This window comes from Oncorhynchus masou, chromosome 23 (genome assembly GCF_036934945.1).
Source record: "Oncorhynchus masou masou isolate Uvic2021 chromosome 23, UVic_Omas_1.1, whole genome shotgun sequence".
Taxonomy (NCBI): Eukaryota; Metazoa; Chordata; class Actinopteri; order Salmoniformes; family Salmonidae; genus Oncorhynchus; species Oncorhynchus masou.
The window spans coordinates 21284020-21302560 of NC_088234.1; the positions used below are offsets into that span (position 1 = coordinate 21284020).

General features: G+C 42.2%; 1 pseudogene; it reads left to right on the forward strand.

Annotated features, from left to right (window-relative positions):
- Nucleotides 1–333: 333 nt before the first annotated feature.
- Nucleotides 334–9280, forward strand: LOC135510083 (uncharacterized; annotated as a pseudogene).
- The last annotated feature ends 9261 nt before the right edge of the window (nt 9281–18541 follow it).

Here is an 18541-nt window from a genome sequence, read left to right on the forward strand (position 1 = left end):
CAGTAAAGAACAAATTCTGATTTATGATGATGGCCTACACTGGATAGCGATGAGCCAATTGTTCACCACCCTATAATACTCCCAATCACAGCCAGTTGTGAAACAGCCTGGATTTGAACCAGGGTGTCAGTAAAGACCTATATAGTACTCAGATGCAGTGCCTTAGACCGCTGCGCCACTCGGAAGCCCAGCAACATTGCTGTATTGTTCTCTTGGTACTTGAAAACCTTGGGAGATAAACTTCAGCTCTTCTCAACTGTCTTAACTTTTGAAAGGAACCCTCGCTTCTCAGAGGATAATGGCCAATGAAATAATGACCTACGGATCTCACACATGCAGCTGTCAGATTCAGGCACATACTACTGTGGCAGCTCTGATAGCAATAACATGGAGTTTGGAGAAGGAGCCATTCTCATAGTGAAAGGTAAAGAAAAAGTTAAACCATGGTTCTCCCAAGTGGCATGGTGGTCTAAGGCACTACATCACAGTGCTAGCTGTGCCACTAGAGATTCTGGGTTTGAGTCCAGGCTCGAACGAATGGGAGACCCATGGGGCAGCACACAAGTGGCCCAGTTTTGTCCGGGTTAGGGGAGTGTTTGTCCGGCAGGGATGTCCTTGTCCCATTGCACACTAGCGACTACTGTGGTGGGCCGGGCGCAGTGCATGCTGCCACGGTCGCCAGGTGAATGGTGTTTCCACCGACACATTGGTGCAGCTGGCTTCCGGGTTAAGTGGGCATTGTGTCGAGAAGCGTTGCGGCTTGGTTGGGTGAAAAGAGCAGGTCTGGGACAGGTAGTACGTCCGGTGAACAGGTCAGGATTCCATAGCCGCAGTCAGAACAGTTGAAACTGGAGCAGCAGCACGGCCAGGTGGACTGGGGACAGCTAGAAGTCATCATGCCAGGTAGACCTGAGGCATGGTCCTATGGCTGAGGTCCTCCGAGAGAGAGAAAGAAAGAATTAGAGAGAGCATACTTAACTTCACACAGGATACTGGACCAAAGTGATCAGTGTGAGAAGAGCCCTGAGACAGGGTCTCCTACATAGATTTTTGAAGTAAAGTTTACAACGTAGGTGCACACGGGTTGAGAGAAACATTTGAGGTGACAGACAGTGACACACATTGGCACAATCAATTCCTCCTTCACACATATTACCTGCATCAGTTGATATATACTTAATCATTCGTACAACAGTTGCAAACAAGAGTTTCTCTTGAGCAAATTCACATATGTTTGACACCTTTTTGATCCGTTTGCTTCTGTTTAAGAAATGTTTTTCAACAGAATGTAATGAATACACCCCTGATCACTCATAAACCCAGTTAACTTTCATAACAGCCTAGTTGTATTCCTTCTTGCATCTATGATCTCCCCATCCTCTCACATCATCCCTATGCTTGTGGACTTCAATACACAACACATCATCTGTACGTGACCAGGTGAAAAAAACCTTTCAAAGCCAAACCATATCATAACCGCTACACACATTCTACATCGTTGTCAGCATTTTAGCTAAAGTAACGTCATAGTCAACATAGCTAATTGAACTAAAGTGTAAGTAAACCTGCTACAATCATGCAGTAACATTACAGTGTGCAGTCAGTTAGCAGTTTAGCACTTACACTGGTGGGCCCCGGGGTCAATGAATTAGGAAAACCAAAAGCTTACCTTGACTTGGAAGAGTTCCAATGTTGTGTTGGATAGTCATAGCCAGCTAGCTAACATAGCATCTCTTTGTTTGAGCAGGGTGTTTCAATGGGCTGAACTAGCTAGTTGCATTTGCTAGATAAGTAAGTGAAAGTGAAAAAAAGGATAACATCTCTTTCCATCTCTCTCTTGCTTCTCCTTCATTTTGCAAGAAATGTATTTGCTCAAAACTGTTAAACTACTGTCTTTCTCTCTCTTTGAGTCAACTACTCACCACATTTTATGCAATGCAGTGCTAGCTAGCTGTAGCTTATTCTTGCAGTTCCAGAATCAATCTCTGATCCTTTCATTGGGCGGACAACATGTCAGTTTATGCTGCAAGAGCTCTGATAGGTTGGAGGACGTCCTATGGAAGTTGTCATAATTACTGTTTAAGTCTATGGAAGAGGGTGAGAACCATGAGCCTCATAGGTTTTGAATTGAAGTCAATGCACCCAGAGGAGGATGGAAGCTAGCTGTCCTACGACTACACCATGTTGCTACCCTACAGAGTGCTTTTGAGGCTACGGTAGACCTTCATTGCAAAATAGTATGTTTTAATCAATTATTTGGTGATGTGATTATATTTAGAATAGTGTTATCAAAAAAGTATAACTTTTTAAATGATTTAACATTTTTATATTCATGAAATTTACCGAGGAGGATGGTCCTCCCCTTCCTCCTTTGGGGAGCCTCCACTGGTAGCTCTGAATCTGGAAAAGAGGTCTAGAAGACAGAGAAGCAACATGGAAGAGAAGGTGTACTCTGGGATCAGACAGCAGAACAATAAAACAGATTTCCATTCAAATGAATGAGCTTCATTAACTGTATTAGCTTTGTTATTGTAACTGCAGCCACTAATAAATTAAATGCATTGCTTCTCTGCCATTTGATATTGACTTGCTTGTGATAAGATTAATCAACCGTTCAACAATAATCAAGACAAAGGAAGTTTTATGTATTTATTTGGGCCGTCTGTAAGTTGTAGTGTTGAAAAGTGTTTTCTGTTCTCATGCCACTAACACCCCATCACACACACAGCAACTTATTTCCAGGTACATTTTGGTCTGTGATGAACACAAAATGAGGATGTATCTACGCTTTGTTAGGGCCTGCTGGCCTATTGCAAGCAATATCCTTATCTCGCTCTTTCTCTGCTCTTTACTATCTCTCTTTCTCTTTCTCTCTTTCTGTGGTTTTCAGTCGGATGTCTCAGAACTCTCATTTCTCTCATACTGTACTGCTCTACTACCTACACTTCAAGATGACCATTTCAGCAACAGTAAACCAACTATTTTAAGGAGGCAGCTTAGCAATACCAAGTCAACTGAAATGTGTGAAAAAACACAATGAGCTATGTATTAGGTCATTTGACGTAGAGATCAGTACAGTATTCTCAATCAGTGTAATTTTAGGCCACGAGAACCATGGACCTACTCAATAACAATATCATAGGAGGGCATTCTATCTATCTTGTCATTTGAGTGTAAATCATGAAGAGGAGATCACTAGAATACAACTCCTGTATTGTATAAGCTGTGTTTGTCATATTTTCTTCATAGATGTCTTTAGTGAGGTAAAGTGACTGATTGAAGCCCTAGTGGATGACAGTGTTATAGCATGCACGTTCAAAACAGGTCACACATTTGAGTCTCTTAGATAACAGTAGCTGCAGTGATAAAGATTGAGGGAAATCGTGCTTCAAAAATGTGTGCTCAATTCGTACAAACCTAAACTATGAGATTCTACCTGTAAGTCAATCTTACACATTTTACATTTCTTGATTTGGAGACACAAGGTATGTCATTATTGTTCTACGGACAAAGTTGTATTTTAAAGTTGTATTTAAGGTATGTAACAGCTAATATATTTTTATGTTCTCTAGTTCATGGAGTAGCTGGGACTGAGTCCTCATCCATCAGTCAGAAGAATGGTCTCATGTCAGCCAACGTTGGAGACACAGTGGTTTTACGTTGCTTCAACAAAGGCGACGTGAGAGTAATGTTCTCCTGGTACAAGCAAAGTTTTGGAAATATTCCTCCGCTCATCTCAACCATCTATATGTATGACAGGAATGCAACATTTTACCATGAGTTTAAGGGTAACCCTCGCTTCTCAGTAGAAGGTGGCCAAGGAAAAAATAATCTAATGATCGCAGACGTGGAACCCTCTGATTCAGGCACATACTACTTTGGAAGTGCTTATGGATACAAGGTGGAGTTTGGACAAGGAGTCATTCGCATCATAAAAGGTAAAGAGAAAGTCATTATTATTATTATTATTTACTTTTTGTAAATCTGAATATACAGATATGCACTGTAAATACGAGGTATTCTCAGATGAGATCTTTATTGAATAAATGTTGAGTTACAACACTTGCCACAGGGATATTCTAGAGAGATGAAATAGTTTTTATTGGCCTTCTTGTCAGGTTCTGGATCCAGAATCATATCTGTGCTTCAACAGCCTCTGTCTGAGTCAGTCTAACCAGGAGACTCAGTGACTCTGAACTGTACAATACAGACTGAGACCTGTCCAGGAGAAGAGTGTCTATTGGTTCAGACAAGGCTCAGGAGAATCCCATCCAGGAATCATTTACACCCATGGAGACAGGAGTGATCAGTGTGAGAAGAGCCCTGAGGCTGGGTCTCCTACACAGAGCTGTGTCTACAACCACCCCAAGAGGAACCTCACACATTGAGTGTACAAAACATTAGAATCACCTGCTCTTTCCATGGCATTGACTGACCAGGTGAATCCATGCAACAGCTATGGTCCCTTACTGATGTCATCTGTTAAATCCACTTCAATCAGTGTACGAGAAAGGTTCAAGAAGAAGGTTCAAGAAGGATTTTTACATCTTTAGACAATTTAGACATGGATTGTGTACAGTATGTGTGCCATTCAGAGGGTGAATGTGCAAGACAAAAGATTTAAGTGACTTTGAACGGGGCATGGTAGTAGGTGCCAGGCACACCGGTTTGGTGCAACACAAGGGGGTGCAACTAAATATTAGGAAGGTGTACCGTGTTCCATTTCAATAAGATTTCTTTTGTACTGTACATAATTTAATTTTGTACTTTCTGTTTCTAACCTGAAGCATCAACTGATAGATCACCAACCCCACTAGTCAACAGGTCAACTTTAGCACATAATTTCACCCCATATAAAAATGGTTCATGTAGTGGATGTAACCAGTATAATGTCTTGTTTATGACTCCACTTCTCACACAGCACCAAGAGAGGGACGTGATGAACTATTTTGCTGTGAGTTTAAACCCCAAGAAGAACTCCAGAAGAGCAAGATAGAAGACCAGCAGAGAAGATGCAGTGTACTCTGAGGTGAGATGCCTTTAGCAGTAGTGAGAGATATTACCACTGTCACAAAGACTCCAAGTAGAATCATTTTACGATTCGTGGCTTAATAAAACTGCTTTTAGTAAGTGAAATTAGTATGGGAATTTAGAATGCAAAAAATAAACTATAATTTTAGCTAAGTCTTTATGTTAGATTTATGCAGTATGATGATCATGTAATGCCTAAAATGTTGAAACCTTTTATTTGTGCTTTTAATTGATAGAAATGCTCTGATAGAGGATCCCTTGTTCAAATCAAATCAAATTTTATTTGTCACATACACATGGTTAGCAGATGTTAATGCGAGTGTAGCGAAACGCTTGTGCTTCCAGTTCCGACAATGCAGTAATAACCAACAAGTAATCTAACTAACAATTCCAAAACTAGTATCTTATACACAGTGTAAGGGGATAAAGAATAGAGCAGCATAGGCAAGATACAGTAGATGGTATCGAGTACAGTATATACATATGAGATGAGTATGTAAACAAAGTGGCATAGTTAAAATGGCTAGTGATACATGTATTACATAAGGATGCAGTAGATGATAGAGTACAGTATGTACGTATACATATGAGATGAATAATGTAGGGTATGTAAACATTATATTAGGTAGCATTGTTTAAAGTGGCTAGTGATATATTTTACATCCTTTCCCATCAATTCCCATTATTGAAGTGGCTGGAGTTGAGTCAGTGTGTTGGCAGCAGCCACTCAATGTTAGTGGTTGCTGTTTAACAGTCTGATGGCCTTGAGATAGAAGCTGTTTTTCAGTCTCTCGGTCCCAGCTTTGATGCACCTGTACTGACCTCGCCTTCTGGATGATAGCGGGGTGAAATTGCAGTGGCTCGGGTGGGTGTTGTCCTTGATGATCTTTATGGCCTTCCTGTAACATCGGGTGGTGTAGGTGTCCTGGAGGGCAGGTAGTTTGCCCCCGGTGATACGTTGTGCAGACCTCACTACCCTCTGGAGAGCCTTACGGTTGTGGGCGGAGCAGTTGTCGTACCAGGCGGTGATACAGCCCGCCAGGATGCTCTCGATTGTGCATCTGTAGAAGTTTGTGAGTGTTTTTGGTGACAAGCCGAATTTCTTCAGCCTCCTGAGGTTGAAGAGGCGCTGCTGCGCCTTCTTCACGATGCTGTCTGTGTGAGTGGACCAATTTAGTTTGTCTGTGATGTGTATGCCGAGGAACTTAAAACTTACTACCCTCTCCACTACTGTTCCATCTATGTGGATAGGGGGGTGTTCCCTCTGCTGTTTCCTGAAGTCCACAATCATCTCCTTAGTTTTGTTGACGTTGAGTGTGAGGTTATTGTCCTGACACCACACTCCGAGGGCCCTCACCTCCTCCCTGTAGGCCGTCTCGTCGTTGTTGGTAATCAAGCCTAGGCGTGCAGTCGTGGGTGAACAGGGAGTACAGGAGAGGGCTCAGAACGCACCCTTGTGGGGCCCCAGTGTTGAGGATCAGCGGGGTGGAGATGTTGTTGCCTACCCTCACCACCTGGGGGCGGCCCGTCAGGAAGTCCAGTACCCAGTTGCACAAGGCGGGGTCGAGACCCAGGGTCTCGAGCTTGATGACGAGCTTGGAGGGTACTATGGTGTTAAATGCCGAGCTGTAGTCGATGAACAGCATTCTCACATAGGTATTCCTCTTGTCCAGATGGGTTAGGGCAGTGTGCAGTGTGGTTGAGATTGCGTCGTCTGTGGACCTATTTGGGCGGTAAGCAAATTGGAGTGGGTCTAGGGTGTCAGGTAGGGTGGAGGTGATATGGTCCTTGACTAGTCTCTCAAAGCACTTCATGATGACGGAAGTGAGTGCTACGGGGCGGTAGTCGTTTAGCTCAGTTACCTTAGCTTTCTTGGGAACAGGAACAATGGTGGCCCTCTTGAAGCATGTGGGAACAGCAGACTGGTATAGGGATTGATTGAATATGTCCGTAAACACACCAGCCAGCTGGTCTGCGCATGCTCTGAGGGCGCGGCTGGGGATGCCGTCTGGGCCTGCAGCCTTGCGAGGGTTAACATGCTTAAATGTTTTACTCACCTCGGCTGCAGTGAAGGAGAGACCTGTATGTTTGCTGTATGATTGTGTATTTAACATAATAAACTATAATTTTTTTCTCGCCATACATCTCTGTTTCCTCTCTAAAGTACACCTCTGTTACCACAGATACAATAGGATTAAAAGGAATTGCTGTTTAGCTTATTGTGTGTCAGGCTCCATCAGTCAGAAACCCATCACACCATTAGAAAAGAAGACTTACACACCGTCAAGAGGTTTCTGACTCTACATACTTCATAGATATACAGTGGGCAGAACAAGTATTTGAGACACTGCCAATTTTGCATGTTTTCCACTTACAAAGCATGTAGAGGCCTGTAATTTGTATCATTGGTACACTTGAACTGTGAGAGACGGCATCTAAAACAAAAATCCAGAAAATCACATTGTATGATTTTTAAGTATTTAATTAGCATTTTATTGCATGACATAAATATTTGATCACCTACCAACCAGTAAGAATTCCGGCTCTCACAGACCTGTTAGTTTTTCTTTAAGAATCCCTCCTGTTCTCCACTCATTACCTGTATTAACTGCACCTGTTTGAACTTGTTACCTGTATAAAAGACACCTGTCCACACACTCAATCAAACAGACTACAACCTCTCCACAATGGCCAAGACCAGAGAGCTGTGTAAGGACATCAGGGATACAATTGTAGACCTGCACAAGACTGGAATGGGCTACAGGACAATAGGCAAGCAGCTTGGTGAGAAGGCAACAACTGTTGGCGCAATTATTAGAAAATGGAAGAAGTTCAAGATGATGGTCAATCACCCTCGGTCTGGGGCTCCATTCAAGATCTCACCTCGTGGGGCATCAATGATCATGAGGAAGGTGAGGGATCAGCCCAGAACTACATGGCAGGACCTGGTCAATGACCTGAAGAGAGCTGGGACCACAGTCTCAAAGAAAACCATTAGTAACACACTACGCCGTCATGGATTAAAATCCTGCAGCGCACGCAAGCTAGCTAGGGCATGTCCAGGCACGTCTGAATTTTGCCAATGACCATCTGGATGATCCACAGGATCATCATATTCAATCTTTCCCTATCCCAGTCTGCTGTCTCCATGCTTCAAGAAGGCCACCATTGTTCCTGTACCCAAGAAGGCAAAGGTAACTGAACTAAATGACTATCGCCCTGTAGCATTTATCAACTCCACCTTACCTGTCACCCTAGACAAACTTTAATTTGCTTACCGCCCCAATGGGTCCACAGACGATGCAATCGCCATCACACTGCACACTGCCCTATCCCATCTGGACAAGAGGAATACCTATGGAAGAATGCTGTTAATTGACTATAGATCAGAGTTTAACACAGTAGTAGCCTCCCAGCTCATCATTAAGCTTGAGGCCCTGGCTCTCAACCCCATCCTGTGAAATTGGGTCCTGGACTTCTTGACGGCTGCCCCTAGGTGGTGAAGCTAGGAAACAACTCTCCACTTCGCTGATCCTAAACACTGGGGCCCCACAAGGGTGCATGCTCAGACCCCTCCTGTACTCCCTGTTCACCCATGACTGCGTGGCCATGCACGCCTCCAATTCAATCTTCAAGTTTGCAGACGACACAACAGTAGTAGGCTTGATTACCAACAACAACGAGACAGCCTACAGGGAGGAGGAGAGGGCACTCGGAGTGTGTTGTCAGGAAAACAACCTCTCAGTCAACGTCAACAAAACAAAGGAGATGATCATGGACTTCAGGAAACAGCAGAGGGAGCACCCCCTTATCCACATCGACGGAAAAGCTGTGGAGAAGGTGGAACGTTTTAAGTTCCTCAGTGTACACATCACGGACAAACTGAAATGGTCCACCCACACAGACATTGTGGTGAAGAAGGCGCAAACAGTGCCTCTTCAAACCCGAGAGGCTGGAGAATTGTGGCTTGTCACCTAAAACACTCACAAACCCTTACAGATGCCCAATTGAGAGTATCCTGTCGGGCTGTATCACTGCCTGGTACGGCAACTTCACCGCCCTCAACCGAATGGCTCTCCAGAGGGTAGTGTGGTCTGCACAACACATCACCGGGGGCAAACTACCTGACCTCCAGGACACCTACAGCACCCAATGTCACAGGAAGGCCAAAAAGGTCATCAAGGACAACAACCACCCGAGCCACTGCCTGCTCACCCCGCTGGCATCCAGAAGCTGGGACAGAGAGTGAAAAACAGCATCTATCTCAAGGCCATCAGACTGTTAATGTTGGAGATAGAATACTATTGTATTACAATTTGAATAACAGTTGAATATTTAACTCACCTAATTGTTCAAAAGGTCACAAAGATTATGACAAGGACCCTACAGAGCACTATGAAGAAGGTAAAATTCTGTAATTTTATGTGAGAATCTTTCAGAAATTAATTGATATGATGTACCATGAAAGTCTGTCATTGAAAATAAGAATTTGTTCTTAATGAACTGACTTAGTAAAATTAAGGTAAAAAAAATAAATAAATAAAAAAGTACCACAGAATGGAAATAAAGTACAATAGCAGCTTATACCAACCAAGCCTGAGAATTCGTATCATTTCAGTTGCTGATCCACAGATGAGAATCCTGGTCCTTCTCTCCATCACAAGAACTGGAGTTCTCCTCTGCTGTCTGACCATCTTCATCATCATCTACACCACCAGGAAATATCAATAGAGATAGATATCAATAGAGTATATGCAGTATGAATCTTGCTTTCGCCAAGCACTGTATATGCATGCACCTGTTGTGTGTAAGCATTAATAAATAGTACTGTGAACATTGATACTGACTGAAGTTATTATGTTTTGAGGGCATGTGTCAGCGGTGATAGAGGTTTTCATGAAGGAAAAGAGTTGACAAATGTATAAATAAAGTTTTAAAAATGTTGTAGTTACAAAGTATGTGCATGTTTTCCACTTGTTGACTGCTTTTGGGAATTTAAAGGGTTTTAGCTCATTGTTAGCATTTTTTACATACATAGTTTGAACATTAATTGAGCAGCAAAGGTCTTTTCTATTGTTTATCATCCAGATAAACAGATGAAGAGAAGTGTGGATAGAACATGTGTGGTTTTGATGCACTGAGGGTTGTACAGTTCTTTCAGAAAGTATTCACACCCCTTGACCTTTTCCACATTTTGTTTTGTTACAAAGTGGGATAGAAATGGATTTAATTGTCTTTTTTTATTAACAGTCTACACAAAATACTTCAATGTCAATGCAGAAGAAAAATTCTAACATTTGTAAAAAGTTAATGAAAAAATAAACACTAATGTCACTTGATTCGCTAAGTATTCAACCCCTTGAGTCAACACATGTTAGAATCACCTTTGGCAGCGATTACAGTTGTGAGTATTTATGGTTATGTCACTAAGAGCTTTCCCCACCTGCATTGTGCAACATTTGCCAATTATTATTTTTCAAATTCATCAAGCTCTGTCAAATTGGTTGTTGATCATTTCTATACAACCATTTTCAGGTCTTGCCATAGATTTTCAAGCAGATTTGAATCAAAACCGTAACTTGGCTAGTTAGGATGTTCACTATCTAGTTTTATGCTTGTAAATATGGAGAGTGGTACTCAATGTGTTACAGTGGCTTGTGAAAAATTCACCCCCCTTGGTATTTTTCCTATTTTGAGTGTCTGGAATTAAAAAAAATATATATATATATATATATACTTTTTTTGGGGGGGGGGGTTGTATCATTTGATTTACACAACATGCCTACCACTTTGAAAATGCTAAATATTTTTTATTGTAAAACAAACACGAAATAAGACAAAAAAACAGAACTTCGGCGTGCATAATTATTCACTCGCCCCAAAGGAAATACTTTGTAGAGCAACCTTTTATAGCAATTACAGCTGCAAGTCTCTTGGGGTATGTCTCTATAAGCTTGGCATATCTAGCCACTGGGATTTTTGCCCATTCTTCAAGGCAAAACTGCTCCAGCTCCAACAAGTTGGATGGGTTCCAATGTTGTTTAGCAATATTTAAATCATACTCAATTGGATTGAGTTCTGGGCTTTGACTAGGCCATTCCAAGACATTTAAATGTTGCAACACTCGATTGTTGCTTTAGCAGTATGCTTAGGGTCATTGTCCTGCTGGAAGGTGAACCTCAGTCCCAGTCTCAAATCTCTGGAAGACTGAAACAGGTTTCCCTCAAGAATATCCCTGTATGATGCTGCCACCACCATGCTTCACTGTTGGGATGCTGTTCTCTGGTTGATGAGAGGTGTTGGGTTTGCGCCAGACATTGTGTTTTCCTTGATGGCCAAAATGCTAACTTTTAGTCTCATCTGACCAGAGTACCTTCTTCCATATTTTTGGGAAGTCTCCCACATGCCTTTTGGCGAACACAAACGTGTTTGCTTATTTCTTTCTTTAAGCAATGGCTTTTTTTCTGGCCACTCTTCCGTCCAGCCCAGCTCTGTGGCGTGTACGGCTTCAAGTGGTCCTATGGACAGATACTCCAATCTCTGTTGTGGCGCTTGGCAGCTCCTTCAGGGTTATTTTTGGTCTCTTTGTTGCCTCTCTGATTAATGCCCTCCTTGCGCGGTCCCTGAGTTTTAGTGGGTGGCCTTCTCTTGGCAGGTTTGTTGTGGTGCCATATTCTTCAATTTTTTAATAATGGATTTAATGGTGCTCCGTGGGATGTTTCAGATATTTTTTATAACTGTTTGGACAACCTGTTTGGACAACTCCATGGTGCTGCTTGGTGGTGCCCCTTGCTTAGTGTTGTTGTGGTGTTGCAGACTCTGGGGCCTTTCAGAACAGGTGTGTATATACTGAGATCATCTGACAGATCATTTGACACTTAGATTGCACAAAGGTGGACTTTATTTAACTAATTATGTGACTTCTGAAGGTAACTGGTTGCAACAGATCATATTCAGGGGCTTCAGAGCAAAGGGGGTGAAAACATTAGCACCCACCACTTATCCGTTAAATCTTTCCAGGCACTAAATATTGGATTTGCCCCAAACATAAGACTTTGTATTTACATTTTTTGCACTATTACTTTAGGGCCTTGTTACAAACAGGATGCATGTTTTGGAATATTTGTATTCCTCACAGTCTGATTTCTTTTCATTCTGTCAATGAGGTTAGTATTGTTGAGTAATTATAACGTTGTTGATCCATCCTCAGTGTTCTCCTACTGCAGAGGGTGAATGGGTAAGACAAAAGATTGAAGTGTCTTTGAACGGGATATGGTGGTAGGTGCCAGGTAAGTCAAGAACTGCAACGCTGCTGGGTTTTTAACGCTCAACAGTTTCCCGTGTATCAAGAATGGTCTACCATCCAAAGGACATCCAGCCAACTGTGGGAAGCATTGGAGTCAACATGCATACATGGCCAGCATAGGGGGGCAACTCAATAGTTGTCCTTAATGATTTGTCCACTCAGTGGAAATTGAATGGTTGTTTAATAATTTACTGTTGTTGTTGTTGTTGCTGTGCTCTATCCCCCTATTCCAAGCAATTAGTCAAAAATCCCCTTCTGGCAGCCTTCGTGGTTAGGGTCTGAGGTAGAGTAGGAAGGACCAGTGAGCAACGCATCACTTCCTGTAGCGTGAGTGACAGGAAGGAGCAGCTCAATGTTGAGTGAGACCTGGGGAGAATCTCAGTATGTTACCATATTTTGAAATTAAAGATGACATAGCCCTTGGGTAATTTATCTAATTCTGTGTAAATAAGATTTAATTCAAATCAAATCAAAGTTTATTTGTCACGTGCGCCGAATACAACAGGTGTAGACCTGACAGTGAAATGCTTACTTACAGGCCCTTACCAACAGTGCAATTTCAAGTAAAAAAATAGGTATTAGGTGAACAATGGATAAGTAAGGAAATAAAAAACAACAGTAAAAAGACAGTGAGGCGATATACAGGCACCGGATAGTCGGGCTAATTGAGGTAGTATGTACATGTAGGTATGGTTCAAGTGACTATGCATATATGGTAAACAGAGAGTAGCAGTAGTGTAAAGAGGGGTTGGTCACAATGCAGATAGTCCGGGTAGCCAATGTGCAGGGGCACTGGTTGGTCAGTCTAATTGAGGTAGTGTGTACATGAATGTATAATTAAAGTGACTATGCATATATGGTAAACAGAGAGTAGCAGCAGTGTAAATAGGGGTTGGGGGGGGGGTCACAATGCAAATAGTCCAGGTAGCCATATGAGTAACTGTTCAGGAGTCTTATGGCTTGGGGGTAAAAACTGTTGAGAAGCCATTTTTGTCTTAGACTTGGCGCTCCAGGACTGCTTGCCATGCAGTAGTAGAGAGAACAGTCTATAACTGCGGTGGCTGGGGTCAATTTTTAGGGCCTTCCTCTGACACCGCCTGGTGTTGAGGTCCTGGATGGCAGGCAGCATAGCCCCTGTGATGTACTGGGCCGTACGCCCTCTGTAGTGCCTTGCGGTCGGAGGCCGAGCAAAAGCCGTACCAGTGATGCAATATCGAGAGGATGCTCTCGATATTGCAGTTGTTAAATAAGTATCTGCTGTTAAAGTACATAAGATTTAGGACACAAACTACAACAGAACTGCCACAAACTGGGGAGCTTTTAACCAAACTCATAATACTTGTGGTAGTGTACTGTACTGTATATTTAAAGGGAAATAACCAATAAATAAACAAATTGAGTGCAAACATTTTCTGGTGTGTATAATAGCGACACAGATAGGCCTAGTTAAATTCCTCTGTGGTAAACTCATCTCATTCTCTCTCTCTCTGATGAAGACGAGCAGCCTGAAAGACACTAAAACTGACCTGGAGCGCTCAGCTCTCACCACACTGATTGATCTGCTGTTCTGTTCAACCACCCCCTCCCTCTCTCTGTTCTCTTCGTACCACTCACTCTCTCCTTCTGTTCTCTTCACACCACAATCAGGCCACACCTCTTTCCATCCATCCATACCACCAGACTAAAAATACCTGGCCAAACCTATTACCAAACTACACCAGGTTCTGGACTAGACTTGGAGCTATCAGCTCTCACAACACTGAAATGTCTCTCTGTCTCTCTCTCTTAACCTCTCTCATGCTCTCTCTGTTCACTTCACACCACTTGCTCTCTCTCTAATTTCAATTTAATTTAAGGGGCTTTATTGGCATGGGAAACATATATTTACATTGTCAAAGCAAGTGAAATAGATAAAAAACAATACTGAAATAAACAATAAAAATTGTGTTTGTGTTTCTAAGGCTTGTGATAAGTGTTGTGATATCTTTGGTCATTATGCACTTTTTCAATTTCTGTATTTGTTCTGAACAGAGAGATTTAGATGAAGTTGATAACAAAATGTCTCAGCTGCAATTTGACCTCTTACACTTATGGCCCACGGGTTTCATGTCCTCATTGTTTAGCAGGACAGGAGGGTGCAGTAAGAACATGCACTTTCAAGGTTTAGTTGACATTTCCTAAAACTGTTATCTACCTACAACATCAACCAAATGACAAGTGTGCTTCCAAATATTGAGCTCTACATTTGACCGGGATCCATTGTTGAGCAGAGCCATATTGGCCCTTATAAAAAGTAGTGCACTGTACACTCTAACAAAAGAAGATGCTGTCTAGAACCTTAAAACCTCTTTGGGCTAGGCGTGCCGCTAGTGCCCGACCTCGACAATATCCGATGAAATTGCAAAGCGCGAAATTCAAAATACAAACTTCGTAACATTAAACATTCATGAAAATACAAGTGTCTTACATCGTTTAAAAGCTTAACTTCTTGTTAACCCAACCGCTTTGTCAGATTTCAAACAGGCTTAACGGCGAAAGCATACCATTCTATTATCTGAGGACAGTGCCCCACATACACCAGCATTAAAAAACATTTTCCAAACCGGCACAGGCATCACCAAAACCATAAATAGCGATAAAATAAATCACTTACCTTTGAAGATCTTCCTCTGTTTGCAATCCCAAGGGTCCCAGATACACAACAAATTGTAATTTTGTTCGATAAAGTCCTTCTTTTTATCCCCAAAAAGTCTGTTTAGTTGGCGTGTTTGATTCAGTAATCAACCCGTTCAACTCGTTCAAAATACATCAAATCAAATTTTATTTGTCACATACACATGGTTAGCAGATGTTAATGCGAGTGTAGCGAAATGCTTGTGCTTCTAGTTCCGACAATGCAGTAATAACCAACGAGTAATCTAACCGAACAATTTCACAACAACTACCTTATACACACAAGTGTAAAGGGATGAAGAATATGTACATAAAAATATATGAATGAGTGATGGTACAGAACGGCATAGGCAAGATGCAGTAGATGGTATAGAGTACAGTATATACATATGAGATGAGTAATGTAGGGTATGTAAACATATAAAGTGGCATTGTTTAAAGTGGCTAGTGATACATGTATTACATAAAGATGGCAAGATGCAGTAGATGGTTTAGAGTACTGTATATACATATGAGATGAGTAATGTAGGGTATGTAAACATTATATTAAGTGGCATTGTTTAAAGTGGCTAGTGATACATTTTACATCAATTTTTCCATTATTAAAGTGGCTGGAGTTGAGTCAGTATGTTGGCAGCAGCCACTCAATGTTAGTAGTGGCTGTTTAACAGCCTGAAGGCCTTGAGATAGAAGCTGTTTTTCAGTCTCTTGGTTCCTGATTTGATGCACCTGTACTGACCTCACCTTCTGGGTGATAGCGGGGTGAACAGGCAGTGGCTCGGGTGGTTGTTGTCCTTGATGATCTTTATGGCCTTCCTGTGACATCGGGTGGTGTAGGTGTCTTGGAGGGCAGGTAGTTTGCCGCCGGTGATGCGTTGTGCAGACCTCACTACCCACTGGAGAGCCTTACAGTTGAGGCGGAGCAGTTGCCGTACCAGGTGGTGATACAGCCCGACAGGATGCTCTCGATTGTGCATCTGTAAAAGTTTGTGTGCTTTTGGTGACACGCTGCTGCGCCTTCTTCACCACGCTCTCTGTGTGGGTGGACCAATTCAGTTTGTCCGTGATGTGTACGCTGAGGAACTTAAAACTTACTACCCTCCGTCCTGTCGATGTGGATAGTAGGGGTGCTCCCTCTGCTGTTTCCTGAAGTCCACGATCATCTCCTTTGTTTTGTTGACGTTGAGTGTGAGGTTATTTTCCTGACACCACACTCCGAGGGCCCTCACCTCCTCCCTGTAGGCTGTCTCGTGGTTGTTGGTAATCAAGCCTACCACTGTAGTGTCGTCTGCAAACTTGATGATTGAGTTGGAGGCGTGCATGGCCACGCAGTCGTGGGTGAACAGGGAGTACAGGAGAGGGCTCAGAACGTACCCTTGTGGGGCCCCAGTGTTGAGGATCAGCGGGGTGGAGATCTTGTTACCTACCCTCACCACCTGGGGGGCGGCCTGTCAAGAAGTCCAGTACCCAGTTGCACAGGGCGGGGTCGAGACCCAGAGTCTTGAGCTTGATGATGAGTTTGTAGGGTACTATGGTGTTAAATGCTGAGCTGTAGTCGATGAACAGCATTCTCACATAGGTATTCCTCTTGTCCAGATGGGTTAGGGCAGTGTGCAGTATGGTTGCGATTGCGTAGTCTGTGGACCTATTGGGGCAGTAAGCAAATTGGAGTGGGTCTAGGGTGGAGGTGAAATGGTCCTTGAATAGTCTCTCAAAGCACTTCATGATGACGGAAGTGAGTGCTACGGGGCGGTAGTCATTTAGATCAGTTACCTTAGCTTTCTTGAAGCATGTGGGAACAGCAGACTGGGATAAGGATTGATTGAATATGTCCGTAAACACACCAGCCAGCTGGGCCGCGTCAGTAGTACAGTATTGTCCTCAAAGCAAGCAAAGAAGTTGTTTAGTCTGTCTGGGAGAAAGACATCCAGGTCCGTGACGTGGCTGGTTTTCTTTTTGTAATCTGTGATTGACAGTAGATTCTGCCACATACCTCTTTTGTCTGAGCCGTTGAATTGTGACTCTACTTTGTCTCTATACTGACGCTTAGCTTGTTTGATTTCCTTGCGGAGGGAATAGCTACACTGTTTGTATTCGGTCATGTTTCTGGTCACCTTGCCCTGGTTAAAAGCAGTGGTTTCATGCTTTCAGTTTCACGCGAATGCTGCCATCAATCCACGGTTTCTTGTTTGGGAATTTTTTAATAGTTGCTGTGGGTACGACATCGCCGATACACTTGCTAATAAACTCGCTCACCGAATCAGCGTATTCGTCATTGTTGTTGTTTGACGCAGTGTGGAACATATCCCAATCCATGTGATCGAAGCTATCTTGAAGCGTGGAATCAGATTGGTCGGACCAGCGTTGAACAGACCTTCCTGTTCTAGTCTTTGTCTATAGGCTGGGAGCAACAGAATACAGACAAAGGAATCAAAAAAGTTACCGGAAAACTTCATCCAAACAAGTCAAACAATGTTTTTTTCAAACCTCAGGTACCCTAATATGTAAATAAACAATAAAATATAAGACGGAATGTGGTATGTTCAATACCGGATAAATAATAAAGAGTGCGCCTTCATTCACGCGCGCCACCAGACTACAGTCCCTATGAGGAACACCTTGAATAAATTAAACTACTTCTTCATTTTTACAAAAACAAGCCTAAAACCTTTTATAAAGACTATTTACATCCAGTGGAAGCCAAAGGTACTGCATTATGGGAGCTATTTGGCTGTAAATTTGGCTGTATTTGGCTGTAAATTCCTCAAACATACAAGTATTTTACACCATTTTAAAGATACACTTGTTGTATCTGGCCTTCATGAGATGACACTCATTGGACTTCATGTTACACAATACATGTATGTTTTGTTTGATAAAGTTCATATTTATATCCAAAAATCTTAGTTTACATTGGCGCGTTATGTTCAGTAATGTTTTGCCTCCAAAACGTCCGGTGATTTTGCATAGAGCCACATCAATTTACAGAAATTCTCATAATAAACATTGATAAAAGATACAAGTATTATACATGGAACTTTAGATAAACCTCTCCTTAATGCAACCGCTGTGTCAGATTTTTTTTTAAAGTTCACAGAAAATGCACGCCATGCTATAATCTGAGTACAGCGCTCAGAGACCAAACAAGGCTTAAAGATATCTGCCATGTTGTGGAGTCAACAGATGTCAGAATAGCATTATAAATATTCACTTACCTTTGATTATCTTCATTAGAATGCACTCCCAGGAATCCCAGTTCCACAATAAATGTTTGATTTGTTCCATAAAGTCCATCATTTATGTCCAAATACCTACTTTTTGTTCATGCGTTCAGTACACAATCCAAACTCACGAAGCACGGGCAATTCCATGCGAAAGTTCATACGAAAAGTCATATTACAGTTCGTAGAAACATGTTAAACAAAGTTTAGAATCAATCTTTAGGATGTTTTTAACAAATCTTCAGGATGTTTTTAACAAATATTCAATAATGTTCCAACTGGAGAATTCCTTTGACTGTAGGAATGCAAT